We start from the raw sequence: 24223 nt of genomic DNA on the forward strand, positions 1-24223 counted from the left end.
TCATGTCATTAACAGGATTCTCAATTTACTACCTAGTCAGACTGCAAACTCTAAGTCTCTGTGTACTGCCTTCCATGTCAGTCTTCCTACTGAGTCAATTACCAAATTCTTCCAATCCATCTTTCCCAGCCATTTCCATTTACTTGTCTCTACTCATCTCCTTACTCCATCTTGGTTCAAGTTCTTTGCTCCTTTCTCCTTAGTTATTGAAGGAAGATCTTCCTTCTTCTTGAGCACACAGACAAACCTCTTTTCCAATATCTCTGAAGGTCAAGTGTGCCAAGTCACTGAGCAGTAGCCTTTGGAATATAAATGGAAGTAATTTGCACCACTTCCAGCTGGGCTAATAGAACCTTCCCACATGTAACCCTCCACGCTCTTTCTCCTTCTGGCTCACTAAGGACAAACACAGAGACTTTGAATGCCAGGTGTTAAAAATAGCGGAGTCAAAAATTGGAGCCTGGGTTTCTAAATAGAATAATAAGAGATTAGAGGACATTAAGGGAATATGTGAGTCAGAACTAAACTTCTATTGTGTCAAGCTGCTGAAATTTCAATTTTTATCTCTTCACGTCAGCTAGCATTACTCATCTTGAGCACCTTTTGAGTTGTCTTGCTGCCTCAGAACTTTTCAATTCTCTCTTGCAGACCCCTGCCATATTTTTCCTAAAATATTGCTTTGATCATGCCAGTTTCTTACTTAAATCTATCAATGGTTCCCTGGTGTCTAGGGCTTGAAATCTAGTCTTCCATGTTTGATTTCATCTATTTAAAAAAAAAAATTTGGAGTGCACTGAGCACAAAAGAATAAACACAAAGGAAAATTCATAAAAGAAAGAATAAATTTTAAGTAGCACTACATATAAAGTTTGAAAACAAAATAACACATGTATTTTGGATAGCTGTGGCCTGATCTAGTGACTAGAACAAACTTGATTAACTAAGTAGGTTGTATAAGTTATCCTTTAGGTAAAGCTTGTTTTTTTTAAAGAATTCCAGAAGTGGTTATCATCAGAATGTATTTCAAATGCCCTAGATTTATTATACTGTGTGAATGTTCTGAGATGGGGAAAATGTTTGACAAATTCAATTTTAAATGTAAAACTCCACTACGATGCAATAATACTTAGTTTGATTATTTCATCCAAAGTATGTTTACCAATCTTTTCCAAAAAAATTCTCTGAAATTAACCATATGGGCATATATCAATCACTATCTCATCACTAGCAGTAGAAGCAAAACACAAGTGCCAACTGAATAAATAATTTGCAATGTATTTTATGTCCTAGATGCCAACCAGTTAGCATTACTGGATTCAGGATCAATTTTTCTTCTTTAGAGTTTCCACAGTAACAGTAGAGCTGATCAAATTCCAAGTCATACCTGAGAAGGAAAAAACAAGTAACACAATGCTCCCAGAATGTGGTTTCCCAGATATATAATTGAAGCCCTGAGGCAAAATCAGATTTTAATGTGCTGCTACATGCAGGATAACAGAGCTGTCAGCATCACAAATGGAAAACAGCATCAAGCAGTGTGCCCACAACTAGCAAACAAGGCATAGGTTTAGAAGTCTTAGAAGCATGTACTTGGTGAAGTGGTAGCAAAATTTTTCTGAAAGGTTTATCTAAAAGTGATTCAGTTCTCAAGAAGATTTTCTGCCATGTTTATAAACAAAGTCATACAAATAAGCCTCTCTTTTCTTTTGGAAGAAACTAGTACTGTTGCGGAAGGTAATTGGCATAATCCTTTTCCTGAGTAGGGTAAGTTCATTCTACAACCTTCCTTGGGCACGCTTCTGCCTTATTGCTGTTGTTGGGTGCCATCAAGTCGATTTTGACTCGTAGAGACCGAAAGTGACAAAGTAGATCCATCCCATAGGGTTTTCTAGGCTGTAATCTTTACAGGAATAGATAACCAGGTCTTTTATACCGCAGAGCTGCTGGTGGATTCAAACGACCAACCTTTGGGTTAGCAGCCGAGTGCTCAAGTTTTGTGCCATCAGGGCTCCTTACCCCTCTCCCCTATCACATACAGTCCTATTCTCTTCTAATTACAATGGCCATAAATCCTAGTTTTTTCCAAATAATCCTGAAGCATGCTGGTTGTTCTGGCATAACTGTTCCTGTCGGTTAATAAATTGCATTTCTGAAGGTATTTTGTAAAAATTTAAACAATAGAAGTTTTTTTTCAATAATTTCATAAATTTGAAATGTTTTGTCTATGTAAACTAATTAAATAATCTAAAATTCTAATTTACCTAAAAAGAAAGTTCATAAAAATAGTTTACAGACTTTGAATTTGCCACTTATTTTGTGTGTTCATTTATTAAGTTTTTACTTAAATGGAAAGTATAAGCAATAATGGCAATGGGTTACATATCTTTTCATACATGTTTCTTGTTTAAACTTTAAATATCTTTGGGAATTACATACAAGGTTTCTTTTAGCCTCTATTTAATAAGAAAGGAGCTTAAGCCTCAGAAATTTTAAATGACTAGCCCAGCATTAAAATTGTTGTGTGCTGTCGAGCTGATTCCAACTCATAGCAACCCTATAGGACAGAGTAGAACTGTCCCATGGATTTTCCTAGGCTGTAAATCTTTATGGGAGCAGATTGCCGGTGTTTCCTCCCACAGAGCTACTGGTAGGTTCAAACCACCAGTCTTTCAGTTAGCAGCCAAGCACTTAACCGTTGTGCCACCAGAGCTCCTTGCATTAACATTAATAAGCATTAAATCTAAGATTTAGGCCCAATATGTCTGCAAATTACATATTTCTATACTATATTGTGTTGACTCGTTTCTATTCCTACTGAAAAGGAATTTATTTTTTGTTAAATTTGTCATTGGTACCGAAAAAGAAAAATGAACAAAAAACAAACCCAATGACGTCAAGCTGATTCTGACTCATAGCGACCCTATAGGGCAGTGTAGAACTGCCCCATAGGGTTTCCAAGGAGCGGCTGGTGGATTTGGTTAGCAGCCATAGCACTTAACCATGTGCCACCAGGGCACTTACCATTGGTAGAGAACTAGAATCAAAATTAGAGATTACACAGACTAAATCTTAAAGTCAAATGGCATAAATTGATCCTTCTCTCAATTATCTTTAGTCATCTTATTAGATCTTATCGCCATTAAAAATTTAATACAAATGTTGATGCATTTGATTATCTGTAGTTAATATTTGTTGAGGGTCAACTTTAACCAGTCACCGAGCTGTTTACATAACTTATGTCATATATTCTTCATGAGAGAGGAAAGAAGGAGGAGAAAGCAGAGGAAAGGAGAGGAGAGGTGAGGAGACAAGAGGAGAGGAATGAAGAAAAAAAGGAAGGAAGGAACAGAGGGAGGGAGGGAGGAAGAAAGGAAGAAGGAAATTTTTTCAAAGTACATGCATTTGTAAGCAGAGACATTGTCTCCTCTACAAACAACATAGGACAGGACAGTTCCAGCCCCAGAGAACATGAGTTTCTTTTCCCCATCTCCCTTAAGGAAAATTTTAAATCACAAGAATCAGAACCAAAGAAAAGCAACAGTTTGTAGGAGATCAGAGATTTCATCATGTTTATAAAAAATAACAATCACAGAGTTTCTCCTACACAAAATAGGACTCCACTATTACCTTTGACATTCTTAAAAAAGATGTAGGGGTGATATTTCAGTAAGGATTTACAGCGGATTCAAAGGGAGTATTATTCTTGATATGAAATATAAAATATGTGCGTTAAGTTGAGTGAATGTTCCATTCCACTCAAAGTTTTATACTTTGAATATTTTTGAAGTTTTTACACCTTCAAAAACTTATGCTTCAGTGGGGAAAATGCAGAGTATTAAACACACAATTCATTATAATAAATGGTATGAAAGAGATGGAAATAGGGTGCTATGAAAACACACAGAAGTGACATTTAGCACCTGGGATACCTTGGAAAGTTTTTTAGGAAGGGCTACCTATGATGGTCTGTTCTTTAAACGATCCTCTTCTTAGATGATATCTGAAAGAGTTCCTGGAGGAATGTGGGTACTTACTCACCTGGTAGAATTAGGGAAAGGGGCTATTTCATGCTCTTCGTCAAGTCTGAGCTCTCTGCAAGCGATGTTGGCCTCTGATGCAAAGGTCCATGGTGGATGGACTCAGTTTGCTCATTTCCTTAGGCAATACTACTAGGAAGAACTTGACATTTCCCTCTTGCTGATGTGGTTTTCTCTCAGTTTTTTGCCGGCTGTTGACCTTGGCACCACAGCCCACCCCACCCCCTGCTATGAGGTCATTGCAATCTCCTTTGGAGGTCCGAAAGCAGTTATCCAGTCTCCACTCAGGGTTTTGCCACCCAGAAACTGAGTGCAGCTTAGGCAAAGCTTTATGCCTTTCATTCTATCTTCTGTTTGCCCAAGCCAGGCTTTCTAAGTTGCTATGTCCCAGGTTGGTAAAGAGGTAACCTTTTTCCCCAGAATACAGAAATGGGTTGTAGTCCTTCTGCTTTGCAATAGATATTATTCTTACTCATTTAACAAATCTTCCCACTACAAGACTTTAAAGCCCTAGAAAAAGTTAGTAGATTAGAATTTTCATTTTTCTCTCGCTGTCTTTGTTCCTTATTCCAATCATCCTCCAGATTACTCTTTACTATTTTAAATCCTCCTCTGTCACTTTACATAAACCTAAAGTGAGCCATGATACCCTTTTAAGCAAATAAATGAGCTCTAGGCGATGGATCCTCCAGGCTCATGCTTGATATCATAAATGAGGGAACAACACAAATATAGGTTTAAAAAACAGAACCCATTGCCGTCGACTCAGTTTCGACTCATAGTGATGCTATCAGACAGAATAGAACTGCCCCATAGGATTTCCAAGGAGCAGCTGGTAAATTCAAACTGCCAACCTTTTTGTTAGTAGCTGAATGCCTAACCATTGCACCACCAGGGCTCAAATATTTTCTCCTGCCTTGCCAAGAGATCAAGCATCTGTCTTATCCTGACATGTAAAGAGGTAGCAATGAAATATAATTTAAATGGAGACATTAATATGCTACAATGTGAAAAAGAGACACAAAAAATTGGGAAAGTATTACCCTATTAACCTGATTGAGGTGCATATTGGAAGCCAGCAACAACCAGAAGCTTGGTTAAAGTGTGATCAGCAACAGACATGCGTATCATTGGAAAGTCCAGGGCAAAGCAACAATATAGATATAAAAGGCAATGATGGCCTAAACCATATTTTAGATCATGAGGTGTAAGACCCATTATTGACTTGCAAATAACATTTGGTTTGCTGCCGGAAGCAGGACAGTGAGGCAGTCTGCTGGAAAGGTGGTAGGATCAGCAATCCAAACACTGATCAGTAAGCACCTCTTAAGAATTAACAAAGAAGAACTAGGCAGTGATTCTCAGCCTTGGCTGCACGTTAGCATCACTGGGAATTGGGGAACGGTGGTGCTCACATAGTGCCCTACTGCTATTACATCAGAATCTCTGGTTATGGGACTCAGGCATGCATATTTTTAAAACTCCTTAGAAGATCCCAATATGCAACCAAGATTGAAAACCAGTGTACCAAAGAAACCTAAAAAGAGATGGGAAATCATGCTTTTGTGAAATTGGGGACTATTGAGCCGGTGATGAGCTGAAATGCTGTCATGATCTCTTTTCAGTGTGCGTCCAAACTTTTCACAAAGATTTAAGATGCTTTTATGGTTACCACATCTCAAAAGCTTGAGTGTGTGTGTGTGTGTGTGTGTGAGAGAGAGAGACAGAGAGATAGAAGGGCCCCTGGTGGTGCAGTAGTTAAGCCCTCAGCTGCTAACCGAAAGGTCAGCAGTTTGAACCTCCAGGAGCTCTGCAGGAGAATGATGTGACAGTCTGCTTCCATAAAGGTTTAAAAAACGCCTTGGAAACTCTATGGGGCAGTTCTACTCTGTCGTATAGGTTCGCTATGAGTTGGAATCGACTCAATGGCCACGGGTGTGTGTGTATGTGTGTGTGTCTTTTTATAGGGTTCTCTAGTCTTTCACAGATCTATGAATCTCCCTCATATTATTTTCCAGACTGTATTGAATATACAGAAATGAGAAAATCTTGGTTAAAAACTGAAAATTGCCCTAAACATGTAAATCATAAGCTAGAGGATATGTGGATCTTAAGAGTCTTTTGACAAAACTCTCAGTTAAACTTTTCACCTCTATCAATTAGATTTTGTTGAAGTTTCATTTCCAGATGCAAACTACCAAAGCTCTAAGCTCTTAGTATAAGGAAATTAAATTATGTGCATTACATTTGTGGCTATCAATTATCCAAGTCATTATTCAGAAGTTCCGGAAAAAAATTCCCTGACATTTTCAAATCAGCCCAGTTTTTTAGTGCAAAGGCAAATGGAATATAGTTCACTTAATATATCCTCTAAGGAACTATATTACTTGAGTTCTGACACAAGCCCAAGCATTGTTTATCGTTGTCTACCATCCTTTTAAAATGACATTATAATGCTAAAATCATGTTAGCTTGTCTAAGTATTGAGTCACATATTTCACAGTTGATGTCAGTCTGACAGCACGCATAGTGAGAAAACATTGCACATCGCCTAATGTGAGTATTAGTCCTGGAGGAGATAGCTAAATTTCACCCTTTTGGGTTCATGATGACCACGATAAGGAAAATAAATATGATTAACAAATTTTGGAGAGGTAGTAAGTCTTCTGTGTGAAAGAATTTTAACAAGACATGTAAAGTACAGGTATTGTATACAAAATAAGAGGTATAAAGAGGAGGAAAGACTTCTGATGAAGTGTATTGGCCAGCAAGCATTTAGTTTTATCATCCAAAGATAATATTTTGTAACAGATCACAATAAAAAATACATGACATTTAAAACTTTCCAATGAAATCTTTGGGCCTTTTCTGCCAAGTCCCACTTAAACTTATAGAGTATTTTGACCTGGATAGGATTTCAGATATCATGAAATATTATATCAGAATTGTACATTTTGCCGGTTACATCCTATCCAATCTTAGACAAGTTACTTAATCTTCCTGACTGCATTAAGTTGTGATAATTAAACAGAGAGCTTATATTAAGTGCCTGAACCATAGATGATGCTCAAAAATTGTTAGTTGGGTAATTCACGGATTAAGATTTGAGAGTCTAGTCTTTGGCAGTACAACTATTCATTGGCAGAGTTGAACCCAGAACCTCAGTCTACTGGCACCTCTCAAATATTTTCACTTTTCCTCCCACCTTCTAAAAGGAAGAGGAAAGGTTATGATTCTGTAGGCTTCTTAGAATTTGCACCAAAATCCTCAGGCGTTTTTGAAGGGAAGAGACCACTAAGTGGCTTTTATATAAAATGCCTGGGAATACTGATAGAGATAATTCTCAAATTCTTTGAAATTAGAGCTTTTGAAGTCATGATGAAATTATATTTTGAAGTATTATCTGATTTTTTTTTTTTAATTTTGAAAGTTCCCACCCCACCCCTCCCCCCCCCCGACCCTTCTTCCCACTTCAGAGTATTTTTATTTCAGGGAGAGTGAAAGTGTTATGTCTCCTGTCTCAAGAAAGGGAAGACACAGCAGGAAAAAAAAAAGGAAAGAAAGGAATACCCCAGTACTCAGGTTCTAAATTTCAAAATACACTTTTGAATTCAAAGGGTATACAATAGTCTTGAGAGAAAAAGCTTTTGAGTTGCACAGTCTGGCATCCTTTGATCTAAGGTCCTGGCTTCAATAACTGACAAAGAAAAAAATACATGTTTTGTTAGAAAAACTTTTCTCATCAGATAAATCTAGATAAAGAACCTGGAGAGGAAAAGTGAGGCGAAGAGAAAGAAAGACAACTATGGTTCAGTGTTCTCTTGAGGTAGAAATTACTCTGTCTGCGCTCCTGAGCAAGATGAAAGAACATTCAGCCTTCTGTTTGACATATTGTAAGCCCTCATGAAATTCTTCAAAACCATGGCTTTGACATTCCTCTTGAGACTGGGAACCAGACAAGAATGCCCTTTATCACCACTCTTATTCAACATTGTGCTGGAGGTCCTAGCCAGAGCAATTAGGCTAGATAAAGAAATAAAGGGCATCCAGATTGGTAGGAAGAAGTAAAAGTATTTCTATTTGCAGGTGACATGATCTTATACACAGAAAACCCTAAAGAACCCTTAAGAAAACTACTGAAACTAATGGAAGAGTTCAACACAGTATCAGGACACAAGATAAACATACAAAAATCAGTTGGATTGCTCTACACCAACAAAAAAGAACGTCGAAGAGGAAATCACCAAATCAATATCATTTACAGTAGCCCCCAAGACGATAAAATACTTAGGAAAAAATCTTACCAAAGATGTAAAAGACCTATACAAAGAAAGCTACAAGACACTACTGTAAGAAACCAAGAGAACTACATAAGTGGAAAAACACACCTTGCTCATGGATAGGAAGACTTAACACTGTAAAAATGTCTATTCTACCAAAAGTGATCTACAGATACAATGCAATTCTGATCCAAACTCCAATGACATTTTTTACTGAGATGGAGAAACAAATCACCAACTTCATATGGAAGGGAAAAAGGCCCTGGATAAGTAAAGCATTACTGAAAAAGAACTAAGTGAGAGGACTCAGTCTACCTGATTTTAGAACCTATTATACCACCACAGTAGTCAAAAAAGCCTGGTACTGGTACAACAACAGATACATAGACCAATGAAACAGAATTGAGACTCCAGATATAAATCCATCCACATATGAGCAGTTGATATTTGACAAAAACCCAAAGTCAGTTAAGTAGGGAAAAGACAGTCTGTTTAACAAATTGTGCTGGCATAACTGGATATCCATCTGCAAATAAGTGAAACAAGACCCATACCTCACACCATGCACAAAAATGAACTCAAAATGGATCAAAGACCTAAATACAAAAACATTACCAGCAATGAAGAAGAGAAACTAGATAACTCGGAGTTCCTAAAAATCAAACACCTGTGTTCATTCAAAGACTTCACCAAAAGAGTAAAAGATTACCTACACACTGGGAAAAAGTTTTTAGCATGACATTTCCAATCAGCACCTGATCTACAAAATCTTCATGATACTGCAAAAACTCACTACAAAAAGACAAACAACCCAATAAAAAAATGGGCAAAAGATATGAACAGGTACTTCACTAAAGAAGACATTCAAGTAGCTAACAGATACATGAGGAAATGCTCACAATCATTAGCCATCAGAGAAATGCAAATCAAAACTACAATGAGATTCCATCTCACTCCAACAAAGCTGGCATTAATCCAAAAAACACAAAATAATGAATGTTGGAGAGGATGTGGAGAGTCTGTAAGACTTAAACACTGCTGGTGGGAATGTAAAATGTTACAACCACGTTGGAGATGGATTTGGTGCTTCCTTAAAATCTGGAACTACCATACGATCCAGCAATCTTGCTCCTTGAAATATATCCTAGAGAAATAAGAGCCTTTGCACGAAGAGATATATGCACACACATGTTCGTTGCAGCACTGTTTACAAGAGCAAAAAGATGGAAGCAACCAAGGAGCCCATCAACAGATGAATGGATAAATAAGTTATGGTATATTCACACAATGGAATACTACACATCCATAAAGAACAATGATGAAGCTGTGAATCATTTCATAACATGGAGGAATCTGGAAGACAATATGCTGAGTGAAATTAGTCAGTTGCAAAAGGACAATATTGTATAAGACCACTATTATAAGAACTCGAGAAAGAGTTTAAACAGAGAAGAAAATATTCTTTGATGGTTATGAGGCGGGGAGGGAGGAAGGGAGGGAGAAAGGTTTTCACTAATTAGATAGCAGATAAGAACTATTTTAGGTGAAGGGAAAGACGACACACAGTACAGGGGAGGTCAGCGCAACTGGACTAAACCCAAGGCAAAGAAGTTTCCTGAATAAAGTGAATGCTTTAAAGGCCAGTGTAGCAGGGGCGGGGGGTTGGGGACCATAGTTTCAGGGGACATCTAAGTCAATTGGCATAATAAAATCTATTAAGACTTCATTCTGCACCTCACTTTGGAGAGTGGCATCTGGGACCTTAAATGTTAACAAGCAGCCATCTAAGATGCAGCAATTGGTCTCAACTCACCTGGAGCAAAGGAGAATGAAGAACACCAAAGAAACAAAGTAATTATGAGCCCAAGAGACAGAAAGGGCCACATAAACCAGAGACTCCATGAGCCTGGGACCAGAAGAACTAGATGGTGCCCGACTATAACTGATGGCTGCCCTGACAAGGAACACAATAAAGAATCCCTGAGGGAGCAGAGAGCAGTGGGATGCAGTCCTCAAATTCTCCTAAAAAGACCAGACTTAATGGTCTGACTGAGACTAGAAGGACCCCAGAGGTCATGGTCCTCAGACCTTCTGTTACCCAAGACAGGAACCATTCCCAAAGCCAACTCTCCAGACAGGGATTGGACTGGACAATGGGATAGAAAAAGATACTGGTGAAGAATGAGCTTTCTGGATCAAATAGACACATGAGACTATGTTGGCATCTCCTGTCTGGAGGGGAGGTGAGAGGGCAGAGGGGGTTAAAGCTGGCCAAACAGACACCAAAAGAGAGAGTGGAGGGAAGGAGTGTGCTGTCTCATTAGGGGGAGAGCTATTGGGAATATATAGCAAGGCATATGAAAATTTTTGTATGAGAGACTGACTTGATTTGAAAACTTTTACTTAAAGCACAATAAAAATTAAAAAAAAAAAAAAAACATGGTTTTGAGAATACAGAAGTAATGTTTGTGTTGGGTTGTTTAGCAGGTGGACCTGATGCCCAGAGCCCCTGCGAATCCCAATAAGTCATAGGAGTGAGCAAATGATTTTATTTTCCCTGTTTTGCCCTGCATGGCTCAGGTGTGACCCAGACAGCCCGCAGTATGGAGGGGCAGGGATGAGGAAGCCAGTATAGAATGTGTCTCAGAATCTCCCAAATGTAACACAGAAGCCTCAGCACATGTTGATACGGAAGGTAGATTTCACCAAGGAGTAGACAGCTCTTGAGGCTGTAGACTATACAGTTTCAAAGCTCAGTCTCTGGAGCCCATTATTTTGTTAAAATCCCAGCTCTGCCTCTTAATGTCTGCATAAAATTTGCCCAGTTTTAATTACTCAGTGCCTTACCCAGAACCCAGTGCCACTCAGTACCTTAGGTCTATTTATAAAGCTTAGATATAATATGGTACTTCTTACTGCACAGGGCAGTTATGAAGAGTAGATACATTCATGTATGTAAAGTGCCTAGTATAGTGCTATATAAAGTGTTCCATAAATGTTAGCTATTTTATTTTTAACAGTTGTCTCGGAAGATTAACCTGCTGTGGAGAGATCCAAAGCAAGGATCAAATTCTCCTCCCATTTCACTGCATTCCATTAAATTACTTAAATCCTCTGAAATGCAGAAATTATACTAAGAAGGCTGAGGAGCAGGAAAGAACCCTAAACTGAGTAGTTTTCTGCTACCAGGTAGAATAAACTCAAGTTATGGTTGAGTTTAGATAGGCAGATAGCCAGATATCCAAAAAAAAAAAACCAGGTGGCGTCAAGTCAAGTCCGACTCATAGGGACCCTATAGGACTGAGTAGAACTGCCCATACGGTTTCCAAGGAGCACCTGGAGGATTCAAACTGCTAACCTTTTGGTTAGCAGTCTTAATTCTTAACCACTATGCGACCAGGGTTTCCGATAGATAGATAGATAATTTTCATTTCCTAGAAATCTATACAGTCTATGAAATTCATACAAGCTAACACATAAATTTTTAAACTACTTTTTAGCATGAAAGTGAGATATCTGTAATATATATATAATTCTACTACATGTTTAAAAATTGAGGTTTTGAAATAAATCCAGTGGCCATTCATAACAAAAAAAATTACATATAGTGCTAGGTGATTAAGTAGTACAGTAGCATAGGTTTGGGGACAGGATTATCTCAATAATATTTCTTTTTTAAAGTCATCTCTCTTGAAACTGTCTTAATGACTAGCAGGTGAGCAAACCTTATTTATACTATTTGAAATTCACCATAAAATAATTTCACGTTCATGTTACTCTGAAAATTGTATTAGTAATTTATGATTTCTGATTGAATGTAGGTTAATATTTTTGGACAACTAATTGATATGTCCCCCACGTGTCAGTTTGTCATACTGTGGGGGCTTGCATTTTGCTGTGATGCTGGAAGCTATGCCACTGGTATTCAGATACCAGCAGGTTCACCCATGAAGGACAGGTTTCAGCTGAGCTACCAGACTAAGACAGACTAGGAAGAAGGACCCTGCAGTCTACTTCTGAAAAGCATTAGCCAGTGAAAACCTTATGAATAGCAGCGGAACATTGTCTGATATAGTGCTGGAAGATGAGACCCCAGGTTGGAAGGCACTCAAAAGATGACTGGGGAAGAGCTACCTCCTCGAAGTAGAGTCGACTTTAATGACGTGAATGGAGTAAAGCATTCTGGACCTTCATTTGCTGATGTGATGCAACTCAGAATGAGAAGAAACAGCTGCAAACATCCATTAATAGTCAGAACCTGTAATGTATGAAGTATGAATCTAGGAAAATTGGAAATCATCAAAAATGAAATGGAATGCATAAACATTGATATCCTAGGCATTAGTGAGCTGAAATGGACTGGTACTGGTCATTTTGAATCAGACAATCATATCGTCTACTATGCTGGGAATGACAACTTGAAGAGGAATGGTGTTGCATTCATCGTCAAAAAGAACATCTCAAGATCTATCCTGAACTACAACGCTGTCAGTAATAGGATAATATCCATATGCCTACAAGGAAGACCAGGTAATACGACTATTATTCAAATTTACGCACCAACCACTCTGGCCAAAGATGAAGAAATAGAAGATTTTTATCAGCTGCTACAGCCTGAAATTGATCGAACATGCAATCAATATGCATTGATAATTATTGGCGATTGGAATGTGAAAGTTGGAAACAAAGAAGAAGGATCAGTAGCTGGAAAATATGGCCTTGGTGATAGAAACAATGTCGGAGATCGAATGATGGAATTTTGCAAGACCAATGACTTTTTCGTTGCAAATACCTTCTTTCACCAACATAAATGGTGGCCATATATATGGACCTCCCCAGATGGAACACACAGAAATCAGATTGACTACATCTTGGAAAGAGATGATGGAAAAGCTCAATATCATCAGTTAGAACAAGGCCAGGGGCTGACTGTGGAACAGACCATCAATTGCTCATATGCAAGTTCAAGAAGAAAATCAGAGCAAGTCCACGAGAGCCAAAATATGACCTTTAGTATATCCCACCTGAATTTAGAGACCAGCTGAAGAATAGATTTGATGCATTGAACACTAGTGACCAAAGACCAGAGGAGTTGTGCAAGGACATCATACATGAAGAAAGCAAGAGGCCATTGAAAAGAGAGGAAAGAAAAAAAGACCAAGATGAATGTCTGAGGAGACTCTGAAACTTGCTGTTGAGCATCAAGCAGCTAAAGCGAAAGGAAGAATTGATGAAGTAAAAGAACTGAACAGAAGATTTCAAAGGACACCTCGAGAAGACAAAGTAAAATATTATAATGACATGTGCAAAGAGCTGGAGATAGAAAACCAAAAGGGAAGAACATGCTCAGCGTTTCTCAAGCTGAAAGAGCTGAAGAAAAAATTCAAGCCTCGAGTTGCAATAGTGAAGTATTCCATGAGGAAAATATTAAACTACTCAGGAAGCATCAAAAGAAGATGGAAGGAATACACAGAGTCATTATACCAAAAAGAATTAGTCAGTATTCAAACATTTCAAGAGGTGACCTATGATCAGGAACCGATAGTACTGAAGAAAGAAGTCCAAGCTGCTCTGAAGGCATTGGCAAAAAACAAGGCTCCAGGAATTGATGGAATATCAATTGAGATGTTTCAACAAACAGATGCAGCGTTGTAGGTGCTCACTTGTCTATGTCAAGAAATATGGAAGACAGCTTCCTGGCCAACTGCCTGGAAGAAATCCATATTTATGCCTATTGCCAAGAAAGGTGATCCAACCGAATGTAGAAATTATAGAACTGTATCATTAATGTCACACCCAAGCCAAATTCTGCGGAAGATCATTCAAAAACGGCTGCAGCAGTGTATCGACAGGGAATTGCCAGAAATTCAGGCTGGTTTTAGAGGAGGACGTGGAACCAAGGATATCATTGCTGATGTCAGATGGATCCTGGCTGAAAGCAGAGAATACCAGAAGGGTATTTACCTGTATTTTATCGACTATGCAAAGGCATTCGACTGTGTGGATCATAACAAACTATGGATAAGATCGCGAAGAATGGGAATTCCAGAACACTTAATTGTGCTCATGAGGAAACTTTACATAGATCAAGAGGCAGTTGCTCGAACAGAACAAGGGGATACTGATTGGTTTAAAGTCAGAAAAGGTGTGCATCAGGGTTGTATTCTTTCACCATACCTAATTTAATCCGTATGCTGAGCAAATAATACGAGAAGCTGGAGTATATGAAGAAGAATGGGGCATCAGGATTGGAGGAAGACTCATTAACAACCTGTATTATGCAGATGACACAATCTTGCTTGCTGAAAGTGAAGAGGACTTGAAGCACTTACTAATGAAGATCAAAGACCACAGCCTTCAGTATGGATTGTGCCTCAACATAAAGAAAACAAAAATCCTCACAACTGGACCAATGAGCAACATCATGATAAAAGGAGAAAAGATTGAAGTTGTCAAAGATTTCATTTTACTTGGATCTATAATCAACAGCCATGGAAGCAGCAGTCAAAAAATCAAAAAATGCATTGCATTGGGTAAATCTGCTGCAAAGGACCTCTTCAATGTGTTGAAGAGCAAGGATGTCACCTTGAAGACTAAGGTGCTCCTGACCCAAGCCATGGTATTTTCAATCGCATCGTATGCATGTGAAAGCTGGACAATGAGTAAGGAAGACCAAAGAAGAGTTGATGCCTTTGAATTGTGGTGTTGGAGAAGAATATTGAATATACCATGGACTGCCAAAAGAACTAACAAATCTGTCTTGGAAGAAGCGCGGCCAGAATGCTCCTTAGAGGCAAGGATGGTGAGACTGCGTCTTACATATTTTGGACATGTCGGGAGGGATAAGCCCCTGGAGAAGGACATCACGCTTGGTAGAGTACAGGGTCAGCGGAAAAGAGGAAGACCCTCAACAAGGTGGATTGACACAGTGGCTGCAACAATGAGCTCAAGAATAAGAATGATTGTCAGGATGGCACAGGATCGGGAAGTGTTTTGTTCTGTTGTGCATAGGGTCGCTATGAGTTGGAACCGACTCGATGGCACCTAACAACAACAATTGATATGTTTTAAATAATCGAGGAACGCAAAAGCAGAAATATCACAAGTGAATTGTGTTTTGATGAACTGCTTACCATTTTAAGGATCTGAAAATGTAACTAGAAAATTCTTGTGACTTTCAGGCTGAGGAATGAGTATAAAGAGTGTTAAGTTGTTTAATCACACTTTATGAATGGAAAGGTGAGTGCATCCATTCATTCATACGTCTGACTGCGACTTTGTGAACACCTCAATTCACAAAGACAGATGTCAGTTCTGAAAAGCCTGGTGGCACAGTGGTTAAGAGTTTAACTGCTAACTAAAAGGCCGATAGTTCAAATCCACCAGCTGCTCCTTGGAAACACTATGGGGCAGTTCTACTCTGTCCTATATGATTTCTATGAGTTGGAATCGTCTCAATGCAATGGATTTTTCTAAGAAAGTCAAAGTGGGAAAAAACGTATTCACCAAAGCTCAGAAAATGAAGTAGTTTTAAAGAGGAAAGTGAGGCAACATTATTCACATTTTAAATGTTTTATCTGAACTTATAACTTTGTCCACCAAAGACTGTTCTCTCTCTCCTTCCTTCTCTTCCTTTTCTCCTTCCTCATTCCCTTAAAAGAATGACTCCATAGTGCATCCAGGTTAACAGCTACACTTTACTACATTAAAAAATGAGGTCTTAATGGGTAAATAACTTCTAGGTTATATACCAAGAATTTTATAGATCTACAACTAAACTTGAGAAAAGAAATTTGACGTAAAAAAAAAAAAAATCAGACCACTTTTAAATCAGTAAAAATTATTATGGTTTGTAGCTAAGAAGCACAGACCTAACACCTGCCAGTGACTGTAGACATTAATTCATTCATCCATTCTACAGGTTAAATATTGATCAACTGAGTGCCAAGTGTAATTCAATGGCGTGATGGTATTAAAACTTTTCAGGTCAGTAATTCCAGGCCCAGTCTTAATACATACACATAAATATCAAAATTATCTATCAATTTCTTGGGCTGCTGTGAAACTCATTCATATATGTATATTGTTTCATATTCCATGTACTTGCAACAGGAATGTGAAAAATATGGAGCAGAGTGGCTACCAGATCTCTTTAACACAAATACATCAAATATTGTTTGATGGTAATAATCTACCATGTAAATAAAGTTCTGAAAAAAGGATCACATGATCATCTTAATCACTGCAGAAAAGGCATTCGACGAAGTCCAACACCCATTCCTGATATAAACTCTCACTAAAATAAGTATAAAAGGGAAATCCCTCAACATAATAAAGGGCATTATACAAAACCAACAGCCAACATCATTCTCAATGGAGAAAGGCTGAAAATATTCCCCTTGAGAATAGGAAAAAGACAAAGATGCACTTTATCACCACTTTTATTTAACATTGTGCTGGAAGTCCTAGCTAAAGCAATAAGGAAAAAAAAAAAAGAAAGAATGGGCATCCAAATTGGTAATGAAGAAGTAAAACTGCCCCTATTTGTGGGTGACATGATACTATACATAGAAAACCCAGAAGACTTCATGAGAAAACTACTGGAACTAATAGATTCAGCAGAGTAGCAAAATACTAGATAAACATACAAAAATTAGTTGGATTCCTATACACCGATAAAGAGAACAATGAAAAGGAAATCAGGAAAACAATACCATTTATAATAGCCCCTAAAAAAATAAAATATTTAGGAATAAATCTAACCATGGTTGTAAAAGACCTATACAAAGTAAACTACAAAACATTACTTCAAGAAATCAAAACGGATCTACATAAATGGAAAAACATACCTTGCTCATGGGTAGGTAGACTCTACATTGTGAAAATATCAATGCTACCCAAAACAATCTACAAATACAAGGCAATCCTGATCCAAATACCAAGAGCATTCTTTAAGGAGATGGAAAAACTAATCGCTAATTCTATACGGAAAGGGAAGAGGCCCCAGATAAGTAAAGCACTATTAAAGAAGCAGAATAAAGTAGAAGGACTTGCACTACCTGACCTCAAGACCTACCATACAGCTACGGTAGTCAAAACAGCCTGGTACTGGTACAACAACAGATAAGTTGACCAAGGGAACAGAATTGAGAATCCAGATGTAAATCCATCCATCTACAGTCATCTGATCTTCAACAAAGGCCCAAAGTTCATCAAATGGGGGGGAAGACAGTCTTTTTAACAAATGGTGCTGGCAAAACTGGATGTCCACCTGCAAAAAAATGAAACAGCACCTATACCTCACACCATACACGAAAACTAATTCAAAATGGATCCAAGACCTAAATATAAAACCAAAAACTATGAAGATCATAGAAATAAAAAGAGTCAACTCTAGAAGCACTAATTCACGGCATTAACAGGACACAAACCATAACTAACAATACACAAACACCAGAAGATAAGCTAAATAACTTTGATCTTCTAGAAATTAAACACTTATGCTCATCAAAAACAAAACAAAACACCAAACCCATTGCTGTTGAGTCAAATCCGACCCATAGCAACCCTATAGGACAGAGTAGAACTGCCCCATAGGGTTTCCAAGGAGTGCCTGGTGGATTCAAACTGCCGAACTTTAAGTTAGCAGCTGTAGCTCTTAACCACTATGGCACCAGGGTTTCCATGCTCATCAGAAGATTTCACAAAAAGTAAAAATAGGACCTACAGACTGGGAAAAAAATTTTGGATATGACAGATCCACAAAGTCCTGATCTTTAAAATCTACAGGAAAATCCAACACCTCTACGAGAAAAAGACAAACAATCCAATTAAAAAATGGGCAAAGGACATGAAAAGATGCTTCACCTAAGACATTCAAGCAACTAACAGATACATGATGAAATGCTTAATAAGCCAAAAAACCAAACCCATTGCCGTTGAGTGGATTCTGACTCATAGCAACCCTATAGGACATAGTAGGACGCTCCTATATGGTTCCTAAGGAGTGGCTGGTGGATTTGAACTGCTGACCTTTTTGGTTAGCAGTCGTAGCTCTTAACCACTACACCACCAGGGTTTCCATTAAAGAAATGTAAATCGAAACCTCAATGAGATACCATCGCACCCTGTCATTACTGCCATTACTGGCACAAATCAAAAAAAACAGAAAATAACAAATATTGGAGAGCCTGCAGGGAGATTGGAACTCTTATGCACTGCTGGTGGGAATGCAAAATTTTACAACCTTTTTGGAAAATGATATGGCACTTCCTTAGAAAGCTAGAAATAGAAATACCATATGATCCAGCAATCCCATGCCTAGGAATATATCCTAGAGAAATAAGAGTCGTCACACAAATAAACATATGCACATCCATATTCATTGCAACATTGTTCACAATAGCAAAAAGATGGAAACAGCCTAGATGCCCATCAACAGGTGAGCGGTTAGCAAACTCTGGTACATACAAACAATGGAATACTACACAATGATAAAGAACAATGATGAATCTGGGCAACATCTCACAATATGAATGATTCTGGAGGGCATTATGCTGAGTGAAATAAGTCAATCACATAGGGACAAATATTATGAGATCACTATTATAAAAACACATGAAAAGGTTTACACACACACAAAAAAAAGTCTTTGATGGTTGCGAAGGAGGGGAGGGGTAGGAGGGGAAAAAACACTAAATAGGTAATAGGTAAGTGGTAACTTTGGTGAAGGATAAGACAGTACATAGAACTCGGGAAGCCAGCACAGCTTGTCCAAGGCAAGGTCATGGAAGCTCTAGAGACAGACACATCTAAAATCCCTGAGGGACCAAATTACTGGGCTAAGGACTGTGAGGACAATGGTCTCAGGGAACAACTATCTCAATTGGCATAATATAGTTCGTAAAGAAAATGTTCTACATTCTCCTTTGGAGAGTAGCAGCTGGGGTCTTAAAAGCTTGTGAGTGGCCGTCTAAGATATCTCACTAGTCTCACCCCATCTGGAGCAAGGGAGAATGAAGAAAATCAAAGATATAAGGGAAAGATTTGTTCACAGGACTAATGGACCACAGCTACCACAGCCACCACCAGACTGAGTCCAGCACTAGATGGTGCCCAACTACCACCACTGACTGCTCTGACAGGGATCACATTAGAGGGTACAGGACAGAGCTGGAAAAAAATGTAGAAAAAAATTCTAACTCACAAACAAACAAACAAAACCAGACTTACTGGTCTAACAGAGACTAGGGAAACTACAAGAGTATAGTCCCGGAAACCACTATAGCTCAGTACTGAAGTCACTCCTGAGGTTCACCCGTCAGCCAGATTTAGACAAGCTCATTAAACGAAACAAGACTAAATGGGCACATCAGCCCAGGGACAAGGACGAAAAAGTAGGATGAGACAGGAAAGTCAGTAATGGCAGCCCAGTGTCTGTCGAGAAGGGAAAGTGTTGACATGTCATGGGGTTGGCAACCAATGTCACAAAACAATAATTTTTTTTAATTGGTACAAATTTCCCATTACATTTCATGCCCATAGGCTTTCTTTTAATAAAAGAAGTATAGCAAGATTAATAGATGTAAATAATATTTTAAAAAAATAGTTTAAAAATTATTATTATTTTTCAATGCAGTAGCTTAAGTTCATTTAAAGGAAATGATTACGCTTACTTTGGGGTCAAAGTTCACATGTCACGATGTTATAGAATAACAAATCTTCATTTTTTTCTTCCAAATTCAGCACTTAGGAAGTCAAAGGTTTTTGTAGGAATATACTCAAATATTTGCAAAAACTCATCAAAGTAAAGGAGGAATAGATGAAACAGGGAGCCCTTGTTTTCCGTACCTCTACTCGACTCGATGGCAGTGGGTTTTTTTTACCTTAGATTAGGATCAGCCAGAGAAAAGAAAAATAAATGCACACAATTCAAGATACTCCTAAATAAATGTTCTTATTTTTAACAAATAATCAAAGCATATGCTTAAAGGAGGACATGGTTTCTTTTTTTGAGTATTTATTTGTAAAGTGGCAGATTTCATAAATTATTAGCCAAAGTAAAGAAAACCAATTCCAACAAAAACCAGAGTTATGTGCAATTGTTAAATTCTACACTCTCCAAGTTTCCACATGAAGGAATTCTCTGTGAGTTTTTCCCTCTGTAAAGATGTTGCTTTTGGTTTCAAGCAGTACATTTTGCCATTCATTACTCTGATTTCTTTTTCTATTCATTCCTCCAATTCACTGACTTACTTCCTCATTCTCTCCTGTTCTGTCTTTTCATTTTCTCCTGCTATATACACATTTTCTAGAGTGTCATTTATCATCAAGTAGTAGTCTATAAAATCCTTAGAAGTCTTAGCTAAAAGGAATAAGAAAGGTGAAAACAGGCATTTCTAGTACTACAAAATCTTCTAGACTTGAGGGCACAATCACAAATTACTATAGAAAAAATAACATGAATGATAATGGCACATTCCAGTACAAAGAATGTGTATCAAAAGCATATATGTATGTACACATGTATGTATACAAGGACATGTACACGTGTGCACTTGTGTATATTTTCATTTATGTGTGTAGATGTATTTATACAAAATATATATGCATATGTGAAATCGTACATGTTTTCAGGTATATATATGCATGTGTACACAGGTATGTGCATGTGTGCATATTTTCTTAGATATGTGCATTTGCATGTATATATAAGCATATACATATGCGTGTGTTCTCATGTGTATGCTTTCCAATGGTGTGCCACACATGAACTTGGTCAGGGGAAATTGTGACTTACACAGCATGAATGACTAGTTGCAGCCATTAAGAACATTTAAGGGTAACAAAGAAAAAAATCAGGAATAATATTTGCCACATTTGGGAGGCAATGAGATCATGTAAATTCATTAATACAACGTTCCCTCAAATCTTCAGAATGATATTTTGGTAGTTTTTTTTTTTTTTATTGAAATAAAGAGCATTTTTGTTTGGAGGACTTTTTTATTGTACCTTGAATAAGTTCAAACAGTGGAAGTTACAAATTGCAAACCTAGAGACTTGGTGGAAAAAAACTGATGTAGAGTCTCTTGTAGACATTTCATTTCCAAGGATTCTAAAACTTCAGTGTTTATAAGAATAATCTGGCACAGGTAGAACTGTTGATTCTTGGACTCTAACCCTAGGGATCCAGTAAATATTGAGTGAGTTCTAGATATCTAAATTTTTGTTTTTATTGTGCTTTAAGTGAAAGTTTACAAATCAAGCCAGTTTTTCATACAAAAAGTTATACACACCTTGCTATGTACTCTTAGCTACTCTCCTCCTAACTAGACAGCACACTCCTCCTCTCCACCCTGTATTCCTTGTGTCCATTTGACCAGCTACTGTCCCCCTCTGCCTTATCATCTTGCCTCCAGACAGGAGTTGCTCAAGTAATCTCAGTCTCTACTTGAGCCAAGAAGCTCACTCCTCTCACCAGTATCATTTTCTGTTTTATAGTCCAGTCCAATTCCTGTCTGAAGAGTTGGCTTCTGGAATGGTTCCAATCCTGGGCTAACAAAGGGTCTGGGGACCATGACCTCCGGGGTCCCTCTAGTCTCAGTCAGATCATTAAGTCTGGTCTTTTTATGAGAATTTGAGATCTGCATCCCACTGTTCTCCTGCTCCATTAGGGATTCTCTGTTGTGGTCTCTGTCAGGGCAGTCATCAGTGGTAGCAGTGTACCATCTAGTTCTCCCAGTCTCAGGCTGTTGTAGTCTCAGATTTATGTGGCCCTTTCTGTCTCTTGGGCTCATCTTTACCCTATGTCTTTGGTGTTCTTCATTCTCCTTTGCTCCAGGTGGGTCAGAAATCTAAATTTTTATGAAGTGCCTGAGGCGACTTAAATGCAATTGGCCTATGGATCCTACTTAAAGAAAAAGAGTGCAGTTTTGCAATTTGAATTTCATAATTTTTCTCCAGTATAATGAACTAAGTGGAGAAGAAAAATATAAATTTTCTATAGACTTTGCCAAGCACACAGAAATTCAGCAAAGTTGCTCCTTGGGTTACAAATGCAAATATTTGTGAGCATGTCCATAACTACCCGATTTGGCTCTTGAGAGGATTTGTGAATGTTACATGTTTCAATACTGAGCAAGGAGGTAAGATATGTAAGTCTCAAGCAAAACATTTCATGTAGGTCTATGGAGATTCAGACTTTTTTGATGTGTGTTACTCTTTCATTACTATATTTTTCTCTATTTTTTTGATGGCATGTGTTTTCAGTATTGGAATGCATGCTTACTGATTGTGTTTAAGTTTTTGGTAATTTTGTTATAATATTTTACTTTGTCTTCTCAAGATGCCGTTTGAAATCTTCTGTTCAGCTCTTTTACTTCATCATTTCTTCCTTTCGCTTTAGCTACTCTACATTCAAGAGCAACCTTAAGAGTTTCTTCTGATACCCAGGTTGGTCTTTTCTTTCTTGTCTTTTTAATGACTTTTTGCTTTCTTCGTGTATGATGTCCTTGATGTCATTCAACTACTTGTCTGGTCTTTGGTTATTAGTCTTCGACGCATCAAATCTATTCTTGGGATAGTTTTCAAATTCAGGTGGGATATACTTAACATTGTGTTTTGGCTCTTGCGGACTTGTTTTAATTTTCTTCAGCTTCAACATGAACTCACATATGAGCAATTGATGGTCTGTTTTCATAGTCGGCCCCTAGTCTTGTCCTAGCTGATACTGAGATTTACCATCATCTCTTTTCTCAGATGTAGTTGATTTGATTCCTGTATTTTCCATCCAGAGAGATCCATATGTATAGTCACTGTTTATGTTGTTGAAAAAAGGTGTTTTCAATGAAGAAGCTGTTGGTCTTGTAAAATTCTGTAATGCAATCTCCAACATCTTTTCTGTCACCAAGGCCATAGTTTCCAACTACCTATATACTTCTTTGTTTCCAACTTTCACGTTCCAATCACTGGTAATTATTAATAGATCTTGATTACATGTTTGATCAATTTCAGTCTGCAGAAGTTGGTAAAAATCTTCAATTTCCTCATATTTGGCATCCATGGCTGGGGGTAAATTTAAATATTAGTCATATTAACTGGTCTTCCTTGTAGGCGTAGGGATATTATCCTAGCACTGACAGGGTTGTACTTTAAGATCGATCTTGAAATATTCTTTTTGGTGATGAGGCAACACCATTCCTCTTCAATTTGTCATTCCTGGTATGGTAGATCATATGAACGTCAGATTCAAAATGGCAAATGTCAGTCCATTTCAGCTCCCTAATGCCTAGGATATAGATCTTTATGTGTTCCATTCCATTTCTGAAGACTTCCTACTTTCCTAGATTCATACTTCGTACATTTCATGTTCCAATGATTAATGGATGTTTGCAGCTGTTTATTCTCTTTTTCAGTTGTACCACATCAACAAATGAAGGTCCTGAAAGCTTGACTCCATCTACATCACTAAGATTGATTCTACTTAGAGGAGGAAGCTCTTCCCATTCATATTTTGAGTTCTTTCCAACCTGAGGGACTCAACTTCCAGCACTATATCAGATAATGTTCTGCTGCTATTCATAAGGTTTTCACTGGTCAATTTTTTTTTCAGAAGTGGGCTGCCAGGTTCTTCCTTAGTCTGGAAGCTCCACTAAAGCCTGTCCACCAAGGGTCACCCTGCTGGTATTTGAAATACTGGTGGCAAAACTTCCAGTATTACAGAGCATGCAAGCCACCATAGTACAACAAACTGACAGACACATGGTGCAAAGACCTGGAGTTGGAAAACCAAAAGGGAAGAACATGCTGGGCATTTTCAGGTTGAAAGAACTGAAGAAAAAATTCAAGCCTCAAGCTGCAATAGTGAAAGAGTCACTGTACCAAAAAGAATTGGTTGAAGTTCAATCA

The sequence above is a fragment of the Loxodonta africana genome, chromosome 8 (genome assembly GCF_030014295.1).
Source record: "Loxodonta africana isolate mLoxAfr1 chromosome 8, mLoxAfr1.hap2, whole genome shotgun sequence".
Classification (NCBI taxonomy): Eukaryota; Metazoa; Chordata; class Mammalia; order Proboscidea; family Elephantidae; genus Loxodonta; species Loxodonta africana.